This window comes from Chrysemys picta, chromosome 2 (genome assembly GCF_011386835.1).
Source record: "Chrysemys picta bellii isolate R12L10 chromosome 2, ASM1138683v2, whole genome shotgun sequence".
In the NCBI taxonomy this organism is placed as follows: Eukaryota; Metazoa; Chordata; order Testudines; family Emydidae; genus Chrysemys; species Chrysemys picta.
The window spans coordinates 268,897,307-268,902,174 of NC_088792.1; the positions used below are offsets into that span (position 1 = coordinate 268,897,307).

Here is a 4,868-nt window from a genome sequence, read left to right on the forward strand (position 1 = left end):
GGAACTCTGAGGAATAGAGCATCCACTTCTGGATCGAACAAGGCTGCTTCTCTTCAGGAAGATGGTATACATACATCCATACCACGTTCCTGAAGAGTCATCTGCTGAAAGTGGAGGGGTGCACTTGACAGTCCATAGTACAAGACAGATTATACTCCAGGTCTACTTCTTGAGCTACATGTCCCACCTTGCCTTGCCCCACATCATAATGGAATCCAGGTATGTTCCCCATGCACAAGGTCTTCTATCTGGACCCAACATCACATAGCTGTTAAATAATTAAGAATTAATTCACAAAAGATGATAGTACTGGACCTCTGATGAAGTTCTTTATATACTGATTTGTTGTAATTACAGGCTAGATACAAAGCTAGAATTATGCTGAGAATCCATACAATGATAACCTGGAGTTGAATCTGAGCCTTTTATCTTAGGAGGGAGTGCTAACGTTTGGCAAATCATACCCTATCTTCTGTCTCTCTCCTGAATTAAAGATGGTCTTGGCCAATAACTTAGCTGCTACAATTTTGTGAGGGCTGTAACTGGCCCTTCCACTTGTTCACTCAAAGCCATGCTTCAGAAGGCTTTTAGCAATGGCTGCTGTGCTCTGTAATCCAGACAAGAACAGACACATTTCCCTTTCACTTATGGCATTCCTCAGGGTCATGTATTTGGGAGTTTTAAATGCACAGCAAATCAGAGTCTGGTGAAACATCAGTCTTGGAAAAGTAGGCTAGGGAAATCTAGTTTAAAGAAGATTTTATGGAGGCTTTTTTATGCATGCTCACGGGCCTCCCATTTGAACACAGACCTCTACAATTAGATCACTACAAATAGTCTCAGAACTGAAGAACTTATTTGCCTGTCTGGGGGTTTGGCAGAACACTTCAGCTGATATGACTATGCCCTTTACTAAGGAGGCCACAGCAGGTTTAACCTTCAGTAGAAGTAGGTCTTGATAAGGAATTCCCAATCCACCTTAATTAATTCTTCCTCAACTGTTTTGAGGAAGAATTACAGTTTTTCACCTTTGAGGTTGGTGTTTCATTTTCTACACATGCATCTGTAAAGTTACCTTCCCCCTTCATGCTTAGCACTGAGAAACTTGGTTGAAAGTTTGAGGTATCTAGCTCAGCGATTCTCAAACTGTGGGTTGGGACCCCAAAAATCCTCTTGTGCTGTCTAAAGTAAAGAGTGATTGGTTTTGGAAATCTTTCTAGAAAAGCTTGTGTCTGTTTGCTTCAACTTTCATGCATCTCCAAAGAAGTAAACTAGAAGCCAGAGTATCCACAAGAATGGAGCTCTGGAAAAGGGTATGCTAAAGTGCTGAGGGGCGATCAGCACTGGTTCACAGGGCCAATGGCAGCTGGACCATCAGCTCCCACTCCTAGGGAAGGATTAGAAGTCTGTGTGCTGTAAATATGCCAGAAAGTCTGGAACCAGAGTTGGTGACTTAAGCCTGTGCAGACAAAAGGGAGCATAAAACAACTCAGGCCCTACATGTGGGTCCAAACAGAGCAGCCTGCCAAGTGTCCAGCAGGGGGAACTTGACCAGGGCTGAGATCCCACTGTCACCCTTACAAAAATAGTAGCCACTTCATGACCTTCTGTAGGATCACTGGAAGGGGAGAGGAGGTAGGCCTATAGAACAGGGAAGGGAATCAGCAGGATGGAGTGAAGTGATTCAGAGTGGGGATTAAGTATCAGGGAGTAACTGTGTTAGTCTGTATCCACAAAAACAACAAGGAGTCCGGTCGCACCTTAAAGATTAACAAATTTATTTGGGCATAAGCTTTTGTGGGTAAAAAGCTCAAATACATTTGTTAGTCTTTAAAGTGCCACCGGACTCCTTGTTAGAGTGGGGATTGACTGCACAGAATGAGGAATGAACCAGAGCCATTGGACACAAATGAGTCATTAGTAAGGCTGTGAGTTTGTCATGGGTTCCCTCACTTCTGCAGCAGCTGGCTCAGGGGCAGCTCAGACAGCCCCTGCACCAGATGCACCAGCCACTGCTGGAGCAGTCTTGGGCCAATGCTCCTCCCCCCCAGCAGCAGCAGACTTAGGGTGTGGGAGGGGACAGGGTGAGGCAGGCTCTGGGCAGAGCTTACCTGGGGGACTCCCCGGAAACAGGGACATCCCCTTGCTCAGCTGCTAGGCAGAGGTGTGGCCAGGCAGCTCTGCGCACTGCCTCCGCCCACAGTGCTGGCTTCACAGCTCCCATTAGCCGGGAACCAACAGCATGGACATGGCCTATGTAATGGCTGGGAGCAGGAATTTCTTCCACCTGGTTGTTCTGAGGGACCTGGCCTTCCCCTGAGATTCAGGAGGCCCAAGTGATGCTTTCCTGCTTGTTCTGCAAACTGAGAGAATAAGGATCCCATGCATGGGAGGGAGGTTCTGGGGAAAAACAAAACACCCCCACTACCACCACAAACACCTTACCTCGAGTTTCATGCCACTAATGATGGCCTGGTCTCAGTGAACACAGCTTTCATGCAACTTGCTCAACAATCTCAGCATGGATCTTGCTCCCATGCTGAGTTTTGCTGGAGCCTGCTCAACTGTGTCTGCATGGACCTTGGCTGCATGCCATCTGGGAACCTGGGTGCCTGGGGCTGCTGTCTATGACTGCCATTTCTATGTGGAGAAGAGATTCTGTCTTTCTAACCCACCTCAGAAAGTCAGAAGGTTTGGGTTTTGTTTTTGTTTTTTGTAGTTTAGAAGTTTTGAGGGAAAAAAAGCCTTGAAGCCATTGAAGAAACTGACAGTTTGTTAAAAGTCCTGTGAAAGCTCTGCTAAAAGGGAGACCTGAAATCTCATATGTGCTGCTTGGAGGCAGAGAATTCTGGAGAATTCCTCCCGAAGGACAGTACAAAGCCCAGGCTCAGAGCAAAGATCTGTTCTGCCTCCACCTGTTATGGAGACAGGGAATGCCGCACTGAGAACTTAGTTTTGCATCCGAAGAAGTGAGGTTTTAACTCACGAAAGCTTATGCCCAAATAAATCTGTTAGTCTTTAAGGTGCCACCAGACTCCTTGTTGTTTTTGTAGATACAGACTAACACGGCTACCCCCTGATACTTAGTTTTCAAAAGATACTCATCCACAGAGGCCTAACATTTCTAAAACTAAGTTCTAACATACAAGTTAGAATTTCATTCTGTTGTGATGTTTTGCTAACTGGTAGTGATCCTGGAATTTAGTTAAGCACTTCAAATCCCTTTAAACATCAAGCTCCCAAATGTTCCTTCTGAGCTGATCTTGTACTCACTCTGCTGGGGAAAGTTTAAATTTTAGTTCTGCTTTTAAATTATGCAAATACGAAGCTTTACAACTATTCTGCAATTAACTGAAAAATCCTTTGTTTTGCACTTCAGAAGTGACATGACATTCTGGTATTCATGTACGTACACCTTAAGTGGGAAAGGCATTTAGTTGTGAAGTAGTTTTGGACATTTGAATTTCACACACTGGTTATTTTCCTTTCCAGTTGAAGCATGTACCAGTGAGACACCTAATGTTCTCACTGTGGATATGGCAACATTTAAGGGATTCCAGAGGGATTTAAAGAGGGACAGATCTGGGTCCAACATTTTGACCCAGTTTAACTTTCTGACCAAATGACTTTCTCGGTTTCAAACAGCTATATTCTGAATAACCGATAAAGAGCTTAGATCTTTTATTTAGAATAAACCATGCTTACACATCATTCCCCACAATAATCCCTTAACTTTTCAATTTGTTACCTGTGAAGGGGTCTCTAAGTAATCAACTCAGAACATACTGCTGCAGCAGCCGTAAAAGCCCATCACAGGCTGATATGGGAGTGAGAAAGTTGCAATTGAAGTACAGTAACTCCTCGCTTAACGTGGTAGTTATATTCCTAAAAAGTGCTACTTTAAGTGAAACGATGTCAAGCGAATCCAATTTCCCCATTATAATTTATGTAAATAAGCGGGGTTAGGTTCCAGGATTGGCTTCGCTTGACATCGTTTCACTTAAGTAGCACTTTTTAGGAATATAACTACCACGTTAAGCAAGGAGTTACTGTACTCTATGTATACTCTAATTGTTTTTAATAGGTAAACCAGGATGAGCATGGCCAGCTCTGGGATGTGAGACATAAAGGGGAGGACGGGGGGTTGGGAAGAATACTAGTGCAGGGCATATGGGTATATTTTATATAGTTTGTGTTCAGAGGAGGCAGGATATGCCTGTGCATTTGTCTCAGTTGGAACTGACAAGATTTACCCTCCCTAATTTCCAGAAGTTTTCTTTTAGAAAAGAGGCTCAGGTCTTTTCTTAGCAGAGGGAATCTTTCCCCTCTCTCCCATATGGAGATGGATTAAATTCAGATGGGTTCAGCAAGCTGGTACTTTTTAGGATGCTACAACTTTGTGCTCCAGCAGCTTCAGTCATTATGTAAAGCTATGATTTGCCCTCACTGATTTATGCAAAACGTTAAATCTGAAGGCGAATGATGACAGTTAACAACAAAATTTAAAACTTTCATTGCTGATTACATGTTAGTCTGCACAACCCACCACAGTAACATCTCACTGCAGTGGCCTTGTCTTCACTGCTAAAAGATGAGTTTTCATCTGGGGTGACTAACTCATGAACTATCCTTCAATTTAAAAAAAACTGAAACAAACCCACAAACAGTGGAGACCAGGAGATAAACGAAGCAGGGCCAACCACAGCAGGAGGACAGTGATGACCTCACCAAGTTTACATCAGAGTGAGACTGAAGTGCTTTATCTCCAGTGTGGAGCCCATGATGTCACACACACACACACACACACAAACCAGTTAAAACCCTAAAGACAAGGCCTAAAGCTCTGACCCTCAAACGGTAGGTGAGCA

At 43.9% G+C, this 4,868-nt stretch overlaps 1 protein-coding gene across 6 annotated transcripts in view; it reads right to left on the bottom strand.

Moving 5' to 3' along the window:
* The window catches only part of ATAD2 (ATPase family AAA domain containing 2), a 101,041-nt gene that overhangs the window by 92,686 nt on the left and 3,487 nt on the right, over positions 1-4,868 (bottom strand). The gene's annotated exons all lie outside the window — the stretch shown is intronic.